This window comes from Narcine bancroftii, chromosome 1, assembly GCF_036971445.1.
Source record: "Narcine bancroftii isolate sNarBan1 chromosome 1, sNarBan1.hap1, whole genome shotgun sequence".
Classification (NCBI taxonomy): domain Eukaryota; kingdom Metazoa; phylum Chordata; class Chondrichthyes; order Torpediniformes; family Narcinidae; genus Narcine; species Narcine bancroftii.
The window spans coordinates 49,742,202-49,765,217 of NC_091469.1; the positions used below are offsets into that span (position 1 = coordinate 49,742,202).

A 23,016-nucleotide genomic window follows, 5' to 3' on the forward strand; every position below is an offset into this window, starting at 1 on the left:
TTGCCCTACCAATACAGCGACAAAACCACTTAACATCCTCAGTGGTTTGTTTTTGCAAATGTACTCAGCAGACTATTAACCTTTAATAGTACATAGTGCAGAATGTACAGATCTGTGTATATGAGATAAGAACAACTCAGTGTGTGTAAAGTTTATTTAATAGCACCTCATTAATCACCTCTGAAATATTTTCTAAATGTAACAGTGAATTGTCACGTGACAATTCTTCAATCAGCCTTAAATATCTCAATTACTCACAACCAATATTATATATTCCACATATTACAATTTTGTTTCCCTCAACATGCCAATCATAAAGGAAGAGATTCTTTGTTTTACAGGTACTTTATTTTAGCATGAGGAGTTCAACATAAACACCAACTATTCACTGGATGAAGTCTGTCATTTGTAAATATTTGGGTTAAAAATTCTGGACCTTGCAATTGGCAAGCCCATTAATTTTATATTCCCAAAGATTGCATATGATCAAAGATGTGAAGGTTAAACATCTCTTGCATGAGACACAATTCAATTGTAAGGAAGCACAATAACCATTTCTGCAGCCTTATAATGAGAAAAGATGGTTATAGATCAAGTGAAAATAGTACTTGTTGCATTTGGTTTAAAAAAAATTGATGAATTTCTGAGATTTTGCAGCAAATAGCCCACAATACAATACCAACAGGCTAACTTGTTTTAGTTAGAAATACCCTCCAGTTAATTTTAAAATGTTAGAGATTGATTTCTTTGGATTCAACGCAGGAGGACGAGAAAGCACAGTTGTGTGCACCTACAAAATCATTGTTGAATGAGAACATTTGACAATCCATTGTTACATTCATGAAAATGTTTCATTTCCAAATTACTTTAAAAGTTCATAGCACAAGGTGTAAACCACAAAAGCATCAAAGAAGACACAAGCTTGAAAATGTCCTTCAAAATATGCATTGTTAACAAGCTTTTGGATGAAAATTGTGAAGTGCTATTATGTCCCAAATCAGTGAAGATTGGTAAGGACATCTCCCTCAGTACTGGAGCAATACGAGGCTGAGTGCTTAGCCCCCTGCTTTACTTGCATTACACCAATGACTGTGTGGCTCAGTACAACAACACCATCTACAAATTTGTTTATGATACCATGGTAGTGGGTTGTATAAAAAGGGGTGATGAGTCAGCATGCAGGAGAGAGATAGAAAACTTGGCTGAATGGTAGGCTATCAACCACTGCCAGAAGATCACCAAAAGCAAGGAGCTGATGGTTGACTTCAGGAAGTCAAAACCAAAGACGTATGATCCAGTGATCACTGGGGGAATCAGAGGCGGTGGAGAGGGTGAGCAAATTTAAATTCCGGTGAGTCACCATCTCAGAGGACCTTTCCTGGAACCAACATGCTAATGTCATTGTGAAGAAAGTACATCAGCATCTCGAGTTCCTCAGGAGTTTGTGGAGGTTTGATAGGACATCAAAAACTTCGTCAAAATTCTACAGATGTGTAGTGGAAAGTGTGCTGACTGACTGTATCTCAGCCTGGTATGGGGTTACCAATATCTCGGAGCATGGAGCCCTGTAAAATGTAGTGGACACAAAGCCTCGCCTTTGTGGAACGCTGGCATCGGAGTCCACGCAACAATCACCAAGGATTCATATCACGCAGGACATGATCTGTTCTCACTGCTGCCATTAGGAAAGAGATACAGGTGCCACTAATACCACCAGGTTCAGGAACAGTTTTTGCCCCCTTCACCATCAGACTCCTAAACAACAGACTAAGTGACTCATTTAAGGAGTGTTACTATGCACATCATCTATTACTGAATATATTTTTTTTCTGTATTCCACATTGTTCACCTTTGTTTCTTTTGCATTCACACCTTTTCTTGAGTTCAGTTCTTTGCATTACTGATGAGTATAAATTCTACCTGGCCTGCAAGAAAAAGAATCTCAGGCTTGTATGTGATGTCGTGTAAGTACTCCAACATTAAATCTGAACTTTGAACTTCAATATCTTTTATTACAAGTGGTGAATTCTTTATTCTAAAGCACACCCCTTGCAATATTATGCTGAGAACATATTGCGAAGTATTTTCTTATCCAGAAATAGCACAATAATTGAGATAGAACAGAAAATGGTGTGGATAAATAAGTGGGTTATCTGCCTTGCCTAAAATACCTCAATAAAGGAATGGAGAATGAACAACAATGGGCAATGAATTGGTATTTTGAATATCCAAGCCTATAACTGTATCTTTGCCAATTAAAAAAATCTTTCACTCAGTAAATCTTGGATGTTTTGTGAACATAAATCAGTATAGTGGCTATTTTGGATATTAAACTACAGGAGCCAAACTAATTTGAGACCATTAAATAATGATATGTAGCTGCATTTGTTAATTAACACAGAGTAACATGGGTTGACAGTGTTTTAAACTCTGCTTTCACCAATACTAAATAATAAAGGGTTCAATGACCAAGAATTCCTAAAGCCATTTTAACTTTATGATTATATTGTTATTAATGGACATCATCTTGCTTTACAGAGAAAGATCAAATTAAAACTGATGTGTTGAGTATTTTTTTCCATTTAGGGAGGATTGTAAAACTAAAATCATGCCTGGCTCATTACTGCCAATTTTAGATCTATTCAAGGAGGTTTCGTTCCATGATTGATTGCACCAGAAGTAAACCCTTTTAATGATTGGACTCCAACCTACAACAAAAAAAGTCTCAGTAAGCTGGGAGGAAATCTCAGCCATGTCATCAACATTAATTAGTCTTTAGCATCATGCTACGATTTTAGGCCCACCTCATTCAGGCCTTTATTTCATCTGCGTCAGCACCTGCCCATCACATAGAACTGCAGAAGATTTGGTCAGCGCAGGTGCAATTATACTTCTTCATCAGTACTTGCACTAAGGTGAAGAATATTCCTCAAATTAGTCAATCTGAGTGGCTCAGTCCCTGGTCTGTGCACAATCATTTTCATAGCACAGAGAGATGCATCTTCTGTTTCCTCAGAGTTTATTTGATTTCAGAAAACTCAGACAATCTTGGAGAGTTGGCAACTCTAGATGCATTTCAGAATTCAACCGATGAAATAGCCAAAGTGTTTGTCAATTTGATTTTTTTGAAGCTACCACACATGTACTGGAGCTAAGATCACACATAAATGGATAAATAAATGGTCTTAGAATGTACAACATATTTTGGTAGATACATTAAATTTCAACATTCAAAGTTTAAGAACTATACATCATTTTCACTTGCACAAATGTCAAAATCTTGCAACTTTTACCTTAATTTTGTCTATTGATTCTGTACTCAGGCTGGCTTCTGAATTTATTACTTGTAATACTAAATGTCTCCAAGTAAAATGGCTAAGAAGTTTTTAAAAATACATTGCAAAATATACTGCTTTGTTTTTAAATAAGACAGATTTAAATCTTTCAATACAAGATTAAGGAACACGACACAATGGTGACTGCCAGAATGTCAGTGGTAAACCCAAAAATAATAATGCTGCTGAATCTTAATGATAGATGCCTAGATTCTCACTGAGAGGTAACAGTTGCCTAGCATGTGGCATGAACATCACTTGCCACCCATCAGCCATTTATCAGAATGTGAGCACAAGGAATATGATGTACTCTCTACAATGATTTATTAGGTACAAAGAATGGGATAAACATAGAGAGATGTTAAAGAGATGTAACCTGAGGAATGGTGATTAAAAAAAGCAGCATGAAAACAAGAAAACTACAAACCAGAGAGACGGTTCTCCAAAATTTTAGCAATTATGTGATGACAAAGTAAAGAATCCAACCACTGAACATGCATAATATTTGCTGTATACTTTGGATTAATCACATTGCTGTATTGAGCAGATCAATAATAAAAATTAATGGCAAAATGAACTGAACACCTAGAAGGCAATTTTGCCCTTGTGTGCGAATTTTTCACTCAGGTGTAACTGAAATTAGATACTCATTTTAGGTACAAAATCTTTAGGAATTGTACATTTGCAACCACAACAGTTACAACAGCTGGGAATATTTTTCATGTGCGTGGCTGTAGGGAGATGTTGCTCTGCTATGACAAACTATTGAGACAGAGTAGAGGAAGCTTTATGATGCATCTAATTACCACACACCTATTCTGAGAAAGCTCACTGCACTTCCCATCACCAGTTGGCTTCATTTCAGTAAGTACAAAATTCATCAAAATAAAAATCTCATCAGTAAATGAAGATTATACTGGAATGCAATCCAACAAGCTGTCAGAATGCCAACGTTGAAATCAAGAGATGGATTGCAGCACACAGGGTCAATTCATTCCATCTACAAGTTGCCTCAAACAAATGCATCAGGAACCAAAGTCTAGATTCATCAGTACTGTCAAAAATCTTAATCTGATATGTGGGCTAAATGGGAAGATTGAGCAATAGATTTGCTACTTGGGAAGGTTGACAGTGCACTGCCATTGCAAGAACAACTGAAATCAATGGCATTTTGCTGTTGTATAATATTCAACAGAAAATGTCTGATGGTGTTTGAATGAACGGACAAATCAACAGCAAGCAACAGAAGAGGAAATAAGTGACAGAATTTTAGAAGTTGGCTGTCATAAATAAGGCATAGGGAAGAGATGGAGACTGAGGAAAAGAATTTCAAAACACAGGCTACTGAGCAAGCCATCATTCGGAACTCAAAGATGAGCAATAGATGCTGTGAACATAAAATATTTTACTAAATATTTAGGAAAATTGAGTGGGCTGGATATTTCATTTTTTTTTTTAAATAAATCATTCATTGCCTCATATGTCCATTTCATGAATTCCCTCGATGTCAAAATGAAAGACCCAACAATTTGAGAGAAATCCAACTATGGCGCACCAGTTAAAGAAAGATACACAAATGACAGAATTGGCATCTAGAAGAACTGTTAATTTGTATTTGAGGCACTTCTGTCATAATGTATAAAGAGGGATTTTGAGTGTTACTTTTAGAAGCAAGATTGTACAGTATTAGAAATCATAGATGTGATATTTTGTTTCAGGATAATTCTGACCTTGCTGGAACATTTTTCACTTTAAAACCTCATATGTTCTGGTCATTGTACATTGCCATTCTACCAATTGACAGGCGATCAAAAAGCTAGAAGGAAGAAATTTGATCCCAATCTATGCTTGCATCGCCAGTCAGGGACAAATTCACAGTGGTGAACTGGACACAAATGAAAGAGAATACTGACTAAAAGGTGAACGTTGCTGCTGACATCATCACGATAAGTCAAGCAAACGTACTAATGAAGAACCCAAAGCAAACAGGGGTTAACAAAACTCAATTAGAAAAATATAAATTGCATGAGTTTGGAGGGATTCCTGTCACCAAGCTGTTTCTTCTGTACTTCTCCCCTACTGACTACATTAAACAAAATATATTTTATGATTTCAGTCTGTAGCTCCCCTTAAATGTGATCTTCAAATAGACCAATTTTGTCCCTTACTATCCTTTTGTCTTAATATACCTGTAGAAACCCTTAGGATTTTCCTTTTCATTGTCTTCCAATGCAATCTCATGTCTTCTTTTAGCCTTCCTGATTTATTTATTCCTCAAGTACCTAATTTGCTCCATGTTGCCTTTACCTGCAATACGCCTCTCTCTTCTGAACCAGATCCCAATATCCTCAAAAACCAAGGTTCCTTATGCCTGCTAACTTTGCCTTTGATCCTGACATTGAAACACTGTACTCTCAAAATTTCACCTTTTGAAGATCTTTCTTGTAGGCTGGTGAAAGCAGTCAAGGTTCTCAGAAGTATGTCCATTCTCCCCTTTGGAAGTATCTGATGGAGTTCATCCTGCCAGTCAACAGAAGCTCGTGTTTTATCAAAGACTGATGTTGTTTACATATTTTCAACATGTTCTTTATTAATGAATGGATTTACAGCTAATTGTGGAATATGATTGAACCCAATGAAAACTGTAGTGTTTCTGCCTACTGGAGCAGTATAGTTCTCACAGGGATGTCCCAGTTCCACATTAGGGGAATCATCTCAGAGGACACCAAGTTCTGGCACATCATCAGCGCTCTGGACACCGCCACCACTGCTAAAATAAGCTCCTTCGTGGAGAACCCACCAATGGAGCACAAGTACAAGTAGTTCTGATGGTTCCTCCTCAACTCCCTAGAACTCAGCCAGCACGAGTGCGCCGTTCGAATCTTAAACATGCAGGACCTTGGTGACAGGAATCCCTCCAAACTCATGCAATTTATATTTTTCTAATTGAGTTTTGTTAACCCCTGTTTGCTTTGGGTTCTTCATTGGTACGTTTGCTTGACTTATCGTGATGTTGTCAGCAGCAACGTTCACCTTTTAGTCAGTATTCTCTTTCATTTGTGTCTAGTGAATTTGTCCCTGACTGGTGATGCAAGCATAGATTGGGATCAAATTTCTTCCTTCTAGCTTTTTGATCGCCTGTCAATTGGTAGAATAGCAATGTACAATGAGATGACAGCTTCACAGGGAATGGGGCCCATATTCTTTGAGCAAAGTCCTAAAGGGGCCATAACCAAAAAAAAGGTTGAGAATAAGTGCACTAAAATCAGGAGAGAAAATAAGATCAGGTGCTGTTTACCAGGGCTCCTTGACCCAGAGTCATACATAGTGATGCCAAGTGTTCATACACCACCCCTGCTTTGCAACACTCCACGTGATGTGCAGAATCACTTGGTTTGGACAGGTGCCTGCTGAAGGGATGAAGAGCACGTTAATAGCATGTACAATGTAACTAGAGGCATAAAGCAGCTGGATCCCTCAAAAATTATCTCTGGCCATTTGAACTAATAATGAACCACAACACAGCAAATAGCGATTCCATTGCACATTTCTATAATACCACAAATAAAAAGATATGTCGGGATGAATTAGTTTTGGGAGAGATGTAAAATACATCCATTGACCCGCCTGCCTTGTAAATGAGGGGAAGGTTTTGGGAAGTCAGGTGGGTGGGGGGGGGGGGGGTGGTAGGAAGCGAGGGGATTGCGATGTTTAGAGTTCCAGGATACAGGTGCATGACAGGAATGGAGTTAAGGAAGGGAGACCGGGTTTCTGATTAAAGAGGACAACAGAGCAGATTATTCTTGGAAAATAATCCAGACTATACAGGTGGAATTTAGAAATAGGAATGGAGATAAATAGGGATGTGATTGTTCCACAATTCTTCCTAAAGTTGGTGGGAATTAGAGGAGATCACTGTCAGAATACAAATGTTCTAATAGTAGGTGATTTCAACTTTCCTCATATTGACTGGGACTGCTAGAGTGCTAAAGACTTGAAAGAAACAATTTTGTGTCCAGAAATTCTTACTAGAGAAGGACCAACAATGAACCTCAAATTGGAAAATGAGGTAGGACAAGTGACCAGAGGGTCAGTGGGCAAGCACGCTTGGGCCAGTTAAAATCATTATGGATAAGGATAGGACTGGTCCAAAAGTTGAAATGCTGTATTGCGCCAAAATCAATTTTGAGAGTATTAGATAGGTTGATTGGGTGAGACGATTTGGAGGTAAGGGACCTCTGGCAAATAGGAAGTTTTTGAATGTCTGATAGGGAGAATTTGGTGACAGCGTAATTCTGTTTGAGTGAAGGTTAAGAGAACCCTAGATGACAAGGGATATCAAAATTCTGGTCAGGGAAAGGGAGGCACTTGCCAGATATAAACAGCTGAAATTAAGGTACATCAGAGTACTTACAAGAGAAATCAAGAGGTTAAAAAAAAATCAAGATAGCTTTGGCAGAAAAGGTAAGGGAGAATTCTGAGAGATTCTATGAGTAAAAGGGTAACTCGGTGGAGAATTCGTCATCTTGTGAATCAATATGGTCATCATGTGTGGAGATGCAGGAGATTGGCAAGGTCTTAAATGAAAATTTCTCATCTTCATTTGCCATGCAGAAGATGGGAAGTTGAGAAATTCAGGGTCATGCTGAATTCAAGGTAGTGCTATCCTGAAGCATAAGCACATTTTAAAAGAAGATGCTGGCAGTTTTAAAGTGCATTAAGGTGAATAAATCTCTGGACCCTGATCAAATGTATCATAGCACATTATGCAAAACTGGAGAAGAATTACTGGGGCTGTGGCAGAGATAATTGTGACTTATTAGCTCCTTGTGGGGTACTGGATGGTGTCTAAAGTTGTGGCATTATTTAAGAAGGATTTCAAGAAACTGTATAAATAAGCCAGGGATCTACACAGTGGTGAGCCCAAAATAGGTTTTGAGAAAGTTACTGGAGGGATTTTTAAGGGACAGTATTAGAAATAGGAATGGAGATAAATAGGGATGTGATTGTTCCACAATCTACTTGCATTTGAAAAAGCATTAAAGGAATATCACCATAGCTTTGAGCGTGTGAAAATGAGCATGACAAATTTCATTTTGTTTTTATATCAAGATGTGATATAAAAAAGGAGTAATGGTCTCATCCATGTGGACATTTGATGCTCACGTAGACTTTATCAAAGCCTTTGACATGGTCCGCATAGTAGGAAGGTCAGATCATGTGGGATCTAGAGTGAGCTACTCACTTGGGCACAAAATTAGCTTCAAGCATAGGAGTTAGTGGAAAATCATGTGACCTTCCTGGTTGGAACCTAGTTGGAAGTCACCTCACCTGCCCACCTGTGAGGTTGATGTGTGATTGATCCTCCAGTGCGAATCAGGTGAGGCTGACATGCAATTGGTCCTGGCAGGTCACATGAACAGCCCCTCCATTGAAAAAGCAGTACATGGAGTCTCTCTTTCTCTTGCATGGAGACCATCACTGAACTTCAGGCTGCAAGCAGCTTCAAAGGGCTGAATGCAATGAGCTCATCTCGGATCCCAAGCCGTGGGAAAATCTGGAGACCAGGTTCATTTGATAAACTTGTTAGTTGTAATTAATTTACTGTTTATTAGTGTACTCTGATTGGTAGAGATGGAGAGGTATGTTAGTAGGTTTTGTGTGTTTAACCATCGCGTTCCAAAATGAGTGTTGAGAATGTTTAACAGTGATTTATTTGCACCCAATGTGTAGTTATGTGTATTATTCTGGGTTTGTCTGTGTGAGTGTGTATCCTTTAGTGAATTTTTCTGTGCATAAACAAAGACCACTGTTGTGTTCAGAATAGGTTTGATGGGTTCAAAGAGAATTAAAGCTGGACAGGTATTATTAACAAACAGATGTGAATGCTGTTGACATGCTTGTTCTCGTAGTGAAGGTGGCCAACTAAAAGTAAACAGGATTTAGATCAGCTGGAGAAGTGGACCAAGGAATGACAAACATGACCTATTGCAGTTTGGTAAGGCAAGCCAGGCACTATAAGCAGTAGCATGTGGTGGAACAGAGACCCCATATCATGGTGAAAAATGCTTCCGGTACCCTACCTTTATTTATCTGGGCAACAAATAAAAGTGTTGGGATGTTACATTCCAACTGTTGGTGACACGCTGGTGAGACAAACTTGGAGTATTGTGTGGAATTCAGTCATGAAGCTGGACCAGATGCAGAAAAATCTGCAAGCGTTTTACTGAGATTGGAAAGCTTGAGTAATAAGGAGAGGCTGGATAGGCCAGGACTTTTTTTTCCCTTGTAGCAGAGAGGCTGAGGGATGACCTTGGAAGTATACAAATTCATAGAGGACACACAAGGTAAATAGCTGAGCTTTTCTCCTGGGGTTTATCTTAAAAGCAATCACTCCAGAAATTCATTTCTTCAATACATATTTGAACCATGGGTTTGAGGTCTGAATCCAAGTAGAACTCAATCAACCAATTAATGCTTCATTTATCAGTGAGCAAGTGTTGCAATAATAATAACCTTGCTGCTGAATGAGGGCAAACCAAATGAGTGATAGCCAACCAGGTTAGAGTTATCCTGCTTATTGTGGACTGGATATAACATGTAATTTTCACAGCTTTTGGTGTACAGCAGTTACATTGGCATAGCTGATTTTTGAATAAATTTCCTAAGTTATCTTGTAACCTTTGCCAGATTTAATGCTTCCAAGTAGTTTCCTAGTATTGTGCAGAGTGAACCATCGTGCCCAGTGACCTTGGATCGAATTTGATGCTGTCTAAAGGAATGGACAGGCTCATGGGCCAGAAGGGTCAGTTACATTGCTGTATATCTAAAATCAAAGTTTTAAAAAAATCATTAGATATACTCACTACTACATAATTGATTCCATTAAAGGATCAGCTGATAACACTCATGTGTTTAATATGAGCAACCAAGCAGACTTCACTTCACTTGGAGAGGAAAGGTCTAATAAACAAGGTGATTGGTGAATGTGAGAACAATTAAAAATTTGGGACTTGAAAGTCTTCTGGCATTCCAGCATTCTTGGAACACTTAATTTTCCTCCTTATTCACAAAGGATATCTGGCAAAGAATGTACAGCTCTAAACCAATATTGTTCAACATTTTGTCAACCAGAGAATGATGCTCAAAACAGATTTAAAATAGCTATTTTATTTGATAAAATATTTTAAAATTTTTTTTTAGAGATACAGCATGGTAACAGACCCATGCTGTCCATATAATCATTTAATCCACTAATCCTGTACATCTTTGAAAAGTTGGAGTAAACCAGAGCACCTGAAGGAAACCCTCGCAGACACAGGGAGAACATACAACCTCCTTACAGACAATGCTGGATTCAAACTGGATTGCTGGCACTCTCATAGCATTGTGCTAACCAATATACTTACCACACCACCCTAATTTCCTAAAACATCCTGTTCTCTGCTGAGACTAAGGATGACAGTGATGTCACTATGACACAGTGATGTCACTAAAACGTCCTGTTGTTCTCTGCTGAGACCAAGGATGACAGTGATGTCACTATGATGTCACTATGACACAGTGATGTCACTAAAACGTCCTGTTCTCTGCTGAGACTAAGGATGACAGTGATGTCACTATGGCACAGTGATGTCACTAAAACGTCCTGTTGTTCTCTGCTAAGGATGACAGTGATGTCACTATGATGTCACTATGGCACAGTGATGTCACTAAAATGTCCTGTTCTCTGCTGAGACTAAGGATGACAGTGATGTCACTATGATGTCACTAAGACACAGTGATGTCACTAAAATGTCCTGTTGTTCTCTGCTGAGTCTAAGGATGACAGTGATGTCACTATGAAATTGAAAGATTAAACTGACAGCATCAATCAAGGATTGTTGAGATTTCTTATAAACTTGAAAGCCTTTTCAATAATAAGATTTTGATCAGCAAGACCATCAATGAGACAACTTCGATAGACCCATCAGCTATGATCGAGACTTGGTAATTAAGACTATGACAATTTCTCAGCAATATCTGGAGACTGATGCCCACTTTCAGACCACATGGGAGCCTCAATGTCTTCTACAGTGATCAACTTGTAACATCACAAGTATTCAAGTTTGCAGATTCCTGATGTATAGATGCAGAGTAATGGACCTGACAGGTTATTAAGTTGGTAATGGAAGGAGTAATCTATGCCATGTCCTTTGTAAACACTAAACCTCCTCTTCATAGCAGGCTCATCCTGTCAAGAACTAGAGCACAACATGTATGCCAAGAACAGGGAGAGAACCCACAAGTGGGCAGCACAATAAACTGTAGATCATGCAAATCTTCAAATGATGCATTTAGAGGTACTACTAAGGAATGATTTCCTATTTGAACAAGGATTAGTGCTTTAATCAGTGAGGAATAACCAAGGGAGCAGCAACAGATTGTTCATCACCTTCGAAGATCTGCCACTCTACTATCATGTGCGTGACATCAAAATTTTCCCCTCCCATTCATTTATTTCACCTGCAAAACACAACCAGATCCTAAAAGGATAATAAGGTACATGGAACCCATCTTCTGTAAGTGACACTCAGTTGAGATACTACAGATATTAAATCTGTGGAAATTTAGGAAGTCTGCATGAAGAATAAAGGGGATAAATATGTTTTGTTCAGTTTCTTTCTTAATGTGCTTGTTATTTTAAACCCTTAAAGTCCAAATGATATGAGCCATGGAAGGCTGATGTGCAGTGAAAGAGAGGTTTTTTTTTTAATTGAATTCTGCATAAACACTTGATAGTTGTAAAGATAAAGAGTGTGAGTGTTTAGGAATACAAAACTTGCAGCCAATATGCTGATGATGTTTTCAAAAGTCTGCATTTCAACCTTCCTCTCTGAACCAAAGAGAAAATATCCAAACTGAAATGGCTCCTCTTTAAATAGGTGCCAATAACTTCTGTTTTAAATGTGGTCTAACTGCTTAAGCAATTACAATTTTCCAGCCTGTTCCACAATTTGTGGTTTACTAGAAAATGCTAGGGGTTGGTGGAAAATTCAACTTATAGTTGCTTACAGTATAAACATTTAGGCACATTGGTTGCCAGATGCATGGTTCTCAGTTAAAATCAATACAACTAAGTGTAAGAGACAGACCAAATGCCAGCTTTTTGCTCAGGCAACCAATGATAAATTCCAGTTCCTGTATTACCAACCACTGGCACATCCAACCCCTCCTGACAATGTCTTCCTTTATGAATGCAGGAATGCCTTTGACAACATTCTGCACAAGAAACTAGCAACCAAAGTGGGGGATTTGAAGGTAGCTTTATGATATGATTCCATAACTGAATAGGAGGCTGGGAACAAAGCAAGTGTAAAAGGAAATTTCTATGATTGATAGAACTTGGTACAAGGTTCACAAAGTTTAGCAGTGGGATTTCTCAGCCTTCTCAACCCCAATACCTTGACTGAGGCATGGAAGAGTTGCACTTCCATGTTTGCAGATGACACTAAATTACAAAACTGCTTTGTAGCTAGAAAGGAGTAGTCACAAGAGGGACTCAGGTGTATGAAGTGACAAAGCAAAATTGCATCAGAATATAAGTTTAATTGAAAATTTGTCATGACTACCTTGGGACAAGGATAAATTAGAATATTTTCCTATTGTGCAGAGGGTAGGAGAAATGGAAGAGCATTTGGAGTCATGATGACACTTATTTTTATTTTCATCTCTATCAGGAGGAACAATACACAAAAGTTTCAATGCACTGTTGGTCATTAACCTGATCAGAATGATTTTGGCGAGTTTTGAGATAATGCATCTGTTACACTGAACCTGTGTGAGTATCCATAACAAGGCAAATAGAATTAGACACTAAACCTCAATCCATTTCTGATAGTTGGTCTTTAAAAGGCAAGAGTCAGATTGCACGAACTTACTTTGCATTTAGGTCATATAAAAGTTTGTGATTGAGTTTATCAATTTTAAAATGGAGAAATGCAATAGAGAAGAACAATAAAATCAATTCTTCAAGACTATATCTGAAGAAAATGAATAAATTGAGAATGCCATTTATGGGAGGAGCCAGGAATAAGTTTAAGATTTTTAAAAAAATGTAATCAATTAAGCCAGGAGTGTGGAGCATCAAATTATATGAAGGAAAAAATTGGCACTTGGATTTTAGTCAACTCCTAACCATAGACTTGTGTATTTGTCCATCAGTTCTCTACATCAGCAAGCCTAGTTGGTGCAAAACAAACATCTGCTGGAGGAACTTAGTGGGTCAAGCAGCACCAGTGGGAGAGAAAGAATGGTCAATGTTTTATGCCTTTAATCACACTTTAAAACCCTTTATCAAAGCATCAACAATTCTTTTCCCCACTCTGGTACTTTTCAACCTGCTGAGTTCAACACTATTCACCTCAGATTCTACGATTTGCAATCTCTGGTGTGTCCCCAAGCTGAATATGATGCCAGGTTCAAGAAGGCAAAAGATCCAGTGCATGAAGAGAAGGTCTTCAGATATCTCAGGCCTCATAACTGGTCAGAAGTTGCCCAATGCTTCAATCTACCAAAATTAACCAGATTCATTTCCCAGCATTCATCAACTGTTGGTGACACACAAATGAACAGAAAACAAACCATTTGGCACTTCAAGGGAATTTTTTTTTTAAAATCACTATTGAAGCCATTTCAATTCTAGGAACTTGTGCGCCAAAATTTGCATGACTTGGGATCTAGTTTAATAGCAATTCACTGTAATGCCTTCACTGCAATGCAAATTTAATACAATTATTTTCAATAACGTGGCAGAATCAAACATAGAACAAACTGTGCATCTCTCCAGATGTTTACTCACTTCTAAACATTCTTTCCAGTGAAGGTTGCCTAGAGTGAATGTGAAGGCCCCAAAATCCACCTATAATTGATAAATATTTTGGGAGAATTTGGTAATATTTGGGGGGGGGGGGATTTTGGTAAGATTTAGAGTAGGTTACATACATGCACACATTTTAAAACAGATTTTATTTGAAAGACTGAAGAAATATTGAAGATCTCTGGAGAATGTTATGCACATTCACAAGTAGGTGTTAATTGAACTGACATCATAAAATGAATGACCATTGTTATGAACTGGTGCCAGGATAGCTACAAGTACCTTTCTGCAGGGTGCTGACAGGAAGGTCACTCCTGGGTTTTGTTTATCTAACAGCAACTTGAGCAGAAGAAAGAACTGTTGTTTGCTGAAGAAGGTGGGGGGTTTGCAAGTAAATCACATGGTTTTGCTGGAACTTTCAGTTGGAGAGAGGGAAGGAGAGAAGAGAAACCCTTTCAGCTTGTGCAAGTGTGACACTGAAAAGCAGTTGAACAGTGCAAGCCAGGAAGAGCTGGTTGAAACTGATGAAAAGTTCCAAAAGCAGTGGATGATTGGAAGTGCTATCTGTCTGATGTTTCTCTTGGAATAAGAGAAGAACCTCTGTGGTGACCTGAAAGAAAGAGGTTACCATCTGGAAAACCCTGATGGGACAAATTTCATAAGCAAGACATTGAGGTGACTAATGGTGGTACCTCAGTTGTAGAAATCCTGGAGCAACAAAACTCTCTCTGCAAACCCTACAAGAACCTTCCTGAGCAGTAAATATTTACCTTTCAAGAACCAAAGCCTGGTGAACTTTATACACGTTAAATTCTGTGCACAGTATAAGAATTGCCTGCAACCAGAGAACTTGAAAGAAGAAGTGAGATTGAACTGTGAACCAAAGAACTTTTCTTAAATTTACACACACATTGCATACACGTGCGCTTAGAATTAGAAGGGGGTTAATTTGGGTTAGTTACGTTAAAGTTTGATTCTATTTTTCATGTTTAAAGTTGATTAAAAACAACTTTTATTTTAAAAATCACTCGTCTTGGTGAATGTCTATTGCTGCTGGGTTTTGGGGTCCTTTGGGCACGTAACAATGACTGAACAGGATAACCTTGAAGGCTCTACAGTAATGTCCTCCCAGTTGATCCTTCCTGCCAATGTTTCTTTTTGTTTAAGGGATATGGGGATCACAGAATGCCAACCCTTTTTGCTGATTCATGACACCATGAGGTGAGTGATGGCGGACAATCTGTATCTTGAAATCATGCGCTAAACTCTCCTGTTGCCAGCTTTTTACTTCCCATTAGTTCTGCTTCAACAAAGGAACAAGTCTGGATGTATGTTTTGGAAAAGTTGGGTTGGATCCTACTTGTACTTAAATCACATCTAATTTTGCAGAGTTGGCCAGTAGGTTACATCATAAAAATCAATACTCATCTCATTTAAAATCAAGAATTGAATATTTTGCGGTAATTTATCAGTACAACTGATCTGTAAATTTAGTACACATATTCTGAAATTTACAAAATAGGAATTACAAAGGAAAATATTCTGAGTTATTACTCAATAAGGAATGTAGCATAACTGAAATTCATATCATAATTTCAGGCACACATTCACATTTCCAAACGCAGAGAATGAGTTGAATGGATTTTGGGGTAAAGGGCAATGGTGAAGTAACTGAAAGTTTTGTCCTGGGAACCAAAGCTGAAGATCCTGGAAAATAGAAGGGCTTACAGAAGTAATGTCAGACCACAAGGCTCATCCAGCTTGCTAAATGTACAGCTGCAAATGAGATGGATGGAAAAGACATCAGAATTGTAGAAAGTTGTTCAAGTGTGGGACAGATTGTTAGAATAGAGACAGAAAGGGACAAGACCATGAAACGTATTAAACAAAGAATTAGAGTTTCGGATAAACTCCATTTTGAGATGTGGAGAACATCATTTGAATAGTTGAGTCCGGGACTAACTTACAAATTTTAATTAATCTTAAATGCTTTATCTGGGCTCTGCAAGCCACAAGCAGGATAATTGGTGAATGGAGGTTGAGGTGAGGGGAGGGGTAGTGGGGCAGGGCAGCAACTTGTCTTTCAATCCTCAACCATTTCTGCATGCAAACATGAGTAGGCCAAGTATTTTTGTTTGATGTACCAACAGAAAAAAAAACAAAATCAATATTGTTCCCACTCTAGCTGATCCTGACAACATCAGCGATTCCTTGTCATTAGAACTGATTGAATTTAGAATAGTTTTATTCAAGTCAGGCAGCAGCATTCCTTTACTGCACTGTTACAGGTTAGTACCATTACAGAAGTTCAAAGGGTCTAAAGATTTTGTTTGCATCATCCAGGAACAGATTCCAGGATCAGACTGAGCACCATGCAAGAAGAGCACCAAAATTCACAAAAGCTACAGTTCAAATGTTATTAAAAGTTGATTTTCGATCAAATTATCTCTCTCATCATTTATAGTGAAATCCTGATCATTTTGATATAAAATTGCAAACTTATTCTTGTGGTGATATGTAATTACACCACTAGGTCACCAGGGGTCATCCCGGTGACCTTGTATATAACTACAGTCTAGCCTTCCAGGTTTGTCTTGCAGAGAGACAAGACCTCTTCGTGTACATATTAGTTTATTAAAGCTGTCTTATACTCACACTGCTGTTGTGGTTATTGTCAGTACAATTCTTAAACTGTATTGTATCGTTTAGATCATGCAGAACAACAAAGGACCAATCAGTTCAGCTTGTAATTAAGTTCTGCACAAGCCTCTTTTCATCCTTCTTCACCCAATATGGTCATCATAACTTTGTCCCTTCCTCACATTGGTCTATCTAGTCCCCAAAATGCACCCACATGCTTCAAATGCTTACATTAACACAATACTCTGGGATTAAAAAAAGTCCCTCCTTATTTGTCCACGTTTATACATAACCAAGTTCCATCCAACTCTAACATATGGTTAGTGTAGAGCTTAGCACAATGCTATTACAGCACCCATGCCACCAGGGTTCATATCCCACCCTGCCTATACGGAGTTTGTACATGTACATCTTCCCCTTGACTGCATGGGTTTCCTCCCATCATTCAAAACGAACCAGGGATGTAGATCAATTGGGTGTAATTGGGCAGCATGGGCTCATGGGCCAAAATGTGCTCTATGTCTAAATTTAAAATATAAAATCTGTATTCACTAACATATTCAGGCTTCATAAATAACCATATAACTATTTACGGAGCAGAAACAGGCCATGTTGGTCATCTCATCATCATTTCACTCCTCACAGTCTCTCCAACTCCCGCCAGCCACGAACCCTTCACAATCAATGCCCTTCTAGTTCATGACTCCATTTCCATTGTCAGCAGTGCCTTCAGCTGCCTCAGTCTGTGAACCAGAAAAGCCTTCCCCAAGCTTTTCCTTCCCTGACTCACCTACTCCTACCTCTTTCCACAAGGCCCTTTTATAGAGGGAAAAAAAGCAAATGTAAAGACAGAGATTCTCCTTCTTTACATCATTGCATTTACTTCCATAAAAGGTCTGAAGGTGGATTGCCTGCTCAAATTTGCTCCATCTTCCATCAACCTAATGGGTTACACTTAGGGTTAGAGTGAAGTCACTCCACCTCCTATATAAAAGGATTGCTGTTGAAAGCAGCTTCAAACAATAAGGTCAGATGATTGACGTTGTGTTGACAGCCCCATTGCCTTGCCACAGAGAGGCTGGTGGAGAAGTCAAGCTGAGCTTGCTCACCCCCCTCCCCCCATGTCACTCCCCCACTCCTTTAAGCCAATCTCCTGCTGCTCTCTCACACCACCTGCTCCTGATGGGTCTGTTGGGTCACAGAGCAGCTGCTGCTATGTTACACACCCCGGCCCTTTTTGCCCTGAGAAGCCAGCAGGCTGCTCTGGGCTACATAAAAGGACTGCATTATCTGCCTTTTCAGTCCTATGCGTAAAAAGTAAATTTACCTTTTAAAAAAAAATTAAAAAAAGCAAGCAGGCAATAGTGGGGCTTTTGTGCCTAAAAACCCCTACAGATACTGACTGAAAATGCTGGAAAGAGAACAGGCAGAATCTGTGGAAGTGTCAAAGGGTCAAACATCAGGATGTTCTGTGGGTTCGTATGAAGGTCTTTGTCTTAGAGATCTTAGCACTGTTTCTCTGTACTGGCATTTCCCAGCATTTTCACCTTCATATTCCCCTTCTGATTAAATTTATTGTCATTTACCACAATTTGATAACCATTTGTGAAAGTCATTTAGGAGTATTTACTTTACCAAATATGCTAATATAAATATATATTTTGTTGCGGTTAGGGGTAATTACAACTCATGTTATCTTTAATAGAGTTCCCTGAATTTTGAATTGCATTTATATTTATCCAAGGTTCCAGGAACATGATGCAAAATTAAAAATTACTTCCACACTCATTTGTAATTTTAGAGCAATGGCTGCTTGGAGTGAAAGTAAATACAAAAGCATTAATGGAAAGTTAAGTGGTAAAAGAATACATTTACTATTGCATTAATGGAAGACCCAAACAAGAAAAACAAGTGTTTTAATATAAAAGCCATGGATAGTTTTCAGGAGCTCTTTATTGAAATTACAATGGCAATTATCCCTGGGGAAATTGCTCAGTTCCCTTTCCTTCCCTGACGATCTTTCTGGCATTGCCCCTCATCATCAGAGGGCCATCCAAGCATAATTAGAGATTTTTATAGTTTTACGTTAGATCCAAACTCTTATTTTTACCCTGGTGCAGACTGCTTTAGTTCTGATTTTTGAACTGGATAATTGATGTAATTTGCAGACGTCAATAAATCTGATACACTGCAATGTACAATATGTCACACAACAGGTTTAATGTTGCTGACCAGAGATTAATTTCAAAGCAATGCAACAATTCACCTCATCTACACATTTTAATCATTTGCTTCAGGTGCAATTGGCTGTGTTTCAATCCAAATGCTTCCATACTTGAGCATTTTGAGATTCTGTTGTTCATGCAACATCTCATCAAATGTCAGAGTTGAAGTAGTTTCTTTATTCAAGCTCATCCAGTCAGGAAAGTGATACAGGAGTATCAGAGCCAGAACCCCCAAGCTAAGAAATCACTTATTCCCACAGGCAGTGAAATTGCTGAACGACTAATAAACCCTCTGAGACCCAACTATTCATTAAACAATATTTATTTATTTTAAAAACACTTGTACATGCTCTGCACTCGTATTATTTGTCTGTATGTGTGCTATGTCCGTATGTATGTTTGCATGTTTTTGTACCAAGGACTGGAGAACGCGGTTTTGTGGGTTGTACTTGGACAATTGGAGGATAATTAACTTGAACGGTAGAGTCCATGTTTTCTGTAACGAAAAACCTATTGGTGCCAATATCTTAAAAGATTAATGCCAAGACAACAATTGAAAAAAGTCAAAAAATAAAGTAATTCTGCAGAAATAATTGAATGAATTAATTAACAGAATTAACTAATTAACAGAATTAACTTATTGACACTAAACTACGATCCTCTCTAATCTCAGAATGCTGTTAGGACTGTGATGTGAGACAACATGCAAGTACCCAGTATTGTAAACTTCATGTACAGATATGGTTGTGCTACCTTGTCACTCTCATCAAGAGTCGTCCAATGATGCAGAACATATTGCTGATGATGGTCTGGGCTGGGAAAATGTCAAGATCTCCATTTAATCGAAAAGAATAGTCCAGCAGTGCAAAGCTCTGCAAGTACTGACTGCAATTACATTGGTACAAACTTTAACAAGACTCAAAATTAATTATTTTTCTTGAGATAATGCAATTTTCAAACAGTTTTCTCTGGCACATTCTGCCTTCTGAGTGCCTCTTTCCTCCACAATATCTTAAAAGATTTTTCAGTGTCTTATTTCTAAAACTGTGGTCCAAAATGCAATTTCTGAGCACAAAATCGGATGTGATATTGATGAGAGATGGCAAGAAAATAGAACTGGAGAGAATGCAACAATCTGAATTAGTTCAAACTAACCAAGAGATTTTGTCAACTATTTTTCACCTTTGAGGCTGTGGTGGGCCCTGTGAAAAATACAATAGTGCTTTAAAATGAACATTACTTCTGGAAAAAATTGGGGAAGTGCATCCCTGCATATTCAACATTTGCCTTTGCTACCAAGCAAAAGTGTACAATGAGATCAATGCTATTTGGAGAATGCTATATTCTGCAATTGCATTTGAATTTTTGGATAGTAGTAATTTTCTCAAAAGTACAAGAATAATCTAAGTGATGTTTGTGCAAAAATTCCCACGTGTTATGTCAATCTGTTCTATCCCACCTTCTCCAAATCTCACTTATCAAGTAAATGGTCAAGGTTCTTCCTTGATAAAAGAAAATCAAAGGATTTTATCCTTACAGTCATATAGGTCCCTCACGTCTATCTTCCCACTCACAAGCACAATACAGTTCTGATTATCCAAAAAAATTCAGATAAATGAGGATATCCAAAACAAATCAGAAATCCTCATTTATCCAAAAATTTTTCAGAGCCGAACTGACTGGGGATCTTGGGCTGCTACTGACAGTGGGGACCACGGGCTGTCGGGGAGAAGCAGGGACCTTAGGCGGTCAGGCAAGAGTGGGGCCTCAGTGGGGAGGCATCAGCAGCCAACATTTTTTGTTAAGAATTAAACATTATTTTATGCTTAAAAAGCCTTCCCTTGTTGTTTGTTGTTGTTTAAACATTGATTCAAGTGATTTGCTGTGGCGATAATATCACCCAGTGATATTCTAAAATAGCCACTCTGACTCCTGTTTTTTTTAAAAAAGTTCTCAAAAAAAAAATTAATCCATACAGGTCTGGTCCCAACCATTTTGGATAATCAGAGTTATATTCTATTTTTCCAAATAGAACTGGAATTACACTCAACAATAAAGGCCTCCAAATTGCTTGGAATTTATAGACACGTGGAGTTAAAAGGAGTCAAAGTCAGTTATAGTCTTACATTTTAAGAATGATTTCAGTTAATTGGGACCACACATAAGTTTTTTTAAAAAATTGTAATATTTATGTTCATCTTTAAAGTTAAAATATTTAATTGTAAAATATACATTTCACAGTAAAGTTATAGATTTAAATATATTTCTAGTGAGGGTATTGTGGGCTGGATCCAGGGTCACACATAGGTCACATTACATTTACAGAGACTAAGAGGGAAGAGTTCATTTTCAGAGTCGCAGCGTCTGGAAAACAGCCATAAAACTGAAGAGGTGTTCTTAATTGAAACACAATTACCATGTGTGGTTCTTAAAAACATTTTTGTGTACATTCAGCATTATGCTGGCAGCCGATTCAAAATTTCAAGTGCCATTTGGATGGCATGAGCCAGATTTTCCGGAGTCATAGTCACTGATACAGAGACGATGTCAGAAGTTTGTAGATGTGAGGAGGTCATCTATCTTAAGTTGTGTCTTGGACAGAAATGAAACTGAAATAGTAGTAATGTCAGGTCACATGTTTTCAGAGAAACAAATGAAGAGAGAGGTTTTGAAATTAGTTGGTAGAAACCATACCTCCTGTGAAGAATACAGGGATGTTTTCTCTGTGAAGAGAGGAAGTTTCAAAATCCTTTGAAAAGAATCTGTGTTCTTATTAACAGAAGGAACACCCAGTGATATTCTAAAATAGCCACTCTGACTGCTGTTTTAAGAAGAGGCAGCCTCATTTCTGTCCAGAGAAATGGACACTTGATTAAGAAATTTGAAATCAATGGAAAACAGACTCCACAACTCTTAGGCAAGTTAAGAGGGAGTATATGAAATCACTCATAAGAAGAAATCTCTCTGAAAGACAACTCAAGAAACTTGCGAGCTTAAAGAGATCTGAAAACAGACAATGTTTAAAAATGCTTCATAATTACTTCTGAACTGTGATTTTAAAAGATCTCGGGTTCAACAAGATAGTTGAAACTAGACTTTAAAATTTACTTTTTCCAAAATCAAACTGAAACTGTAATGGTTTGAATTTAATCACACGCATGTATATACATTTGCACATAATGGGGTTTAAGATAGATAGTGGGGTTTAAGATAGAGTTTAAGTTTAGAGATTAGTAAGAAATGTTATGTTATTAATAAAAACTATTATTTTGAATTTACCATTGTCTGGTGAATTTTACATTGCTGTTCCTTTGTTCGTACTAATAAGATTTTATTAGTTTGAAAACTTTGTGAGATGGCAAGACCAACAATTATTGCTCATCTCTAATTGGTTTGGAACAAAAGACCTTGAGAAGGCAGTTAAAAGTTAATTACATTGTGGCTTTGGGTTAAGGATAACAGATTTATTTTCATCTCTGGAACAATCTCACTGCTTCAGTTAGAATTATTGGCAAACATTTTTCTTTGTTATTTAAACACATTTCCATTTCCAAACCTTGATGGTGGGATTTAAAATTAATCCAGTTTTCTAGAATTCTAGCTCGGTTACACAAATGCCAAGAATGACCCGTCACAACTGCTTGATTTTTATGATAACTTTGGAGATTGAATGAGGTCGATTGGGAAAGTAATTGACACAAATATTTTTTGAAATATTTTTGTCTCCACTCATCGTGGAAACTAATTAAAGTCTAGAAACAAGATAAATAATACTCAAGGTGTCAAGAAATATTACAAGCAACATAATTATTTCTGCACGGCTCTGCTGTTCATGATGTGGTTGAGGATGGATGATCAAATGATTAAAGACCATGACTCACACAAAAAGAGCACCAAGATATCAAATCACATTGGAAAAATAGTCACATAAAATTGACCCTCAAGTGGAGATCTTTAT

The 23,016-nt window shown here is 37.8% G+C and overlaps 1 protein-coding gene and 2 long non-coding RNA genes across 7 annotated transcripts in view; 2 read left to right on the plus strand and 1 right to left on the minus strand.

The window, feature by feature from the left end:
- Positions 1 to 23,016, minus strand: part of LOC138758132 (sodium/potassium/calcium exchanger 2-like) — a 237,633-nt gene that overhangs the window by 194,653 nt on the left and 19,964 nt on the right. Inside the window, exon 1 of one of the 3 annotated variants that reach the window (XM_069926657.1) lies at positions 10,745 to 10,782. The exons of the other annotated variants lie outside the window; for them this stretch is intronic. The gene's annotated coding sequence lies outside the window, so the exon portion shown is untranslated. Of the gene's footprint in view, positions 1 to 10,744; positions 10,783 to 23,016 lie in introns of those variants that run through there. 3 annotated transcript variants of the gene reach the window in all.
- LOC138758151 (uncharacterized) overlaps positions 1 to 23,016 on the plus strand; it is a 111,717-nt gene that overhangs the window by 49,780 nt on the left and 38,921 nt on the right. The window lies entirely within an intron of this gene.
- Positions 13,056 to 16,635, plus strand: LOC138758145 (uncharacterized). The gene is made up of 3 exons (XR_011354170.1): positions 13,056 to 13,155; positions 15,361 to 15,414; positions 16,537 to 16,635. It is a non-coding gene; the product is annotated as an uncharacterized lncRNA (long non-coding RNA).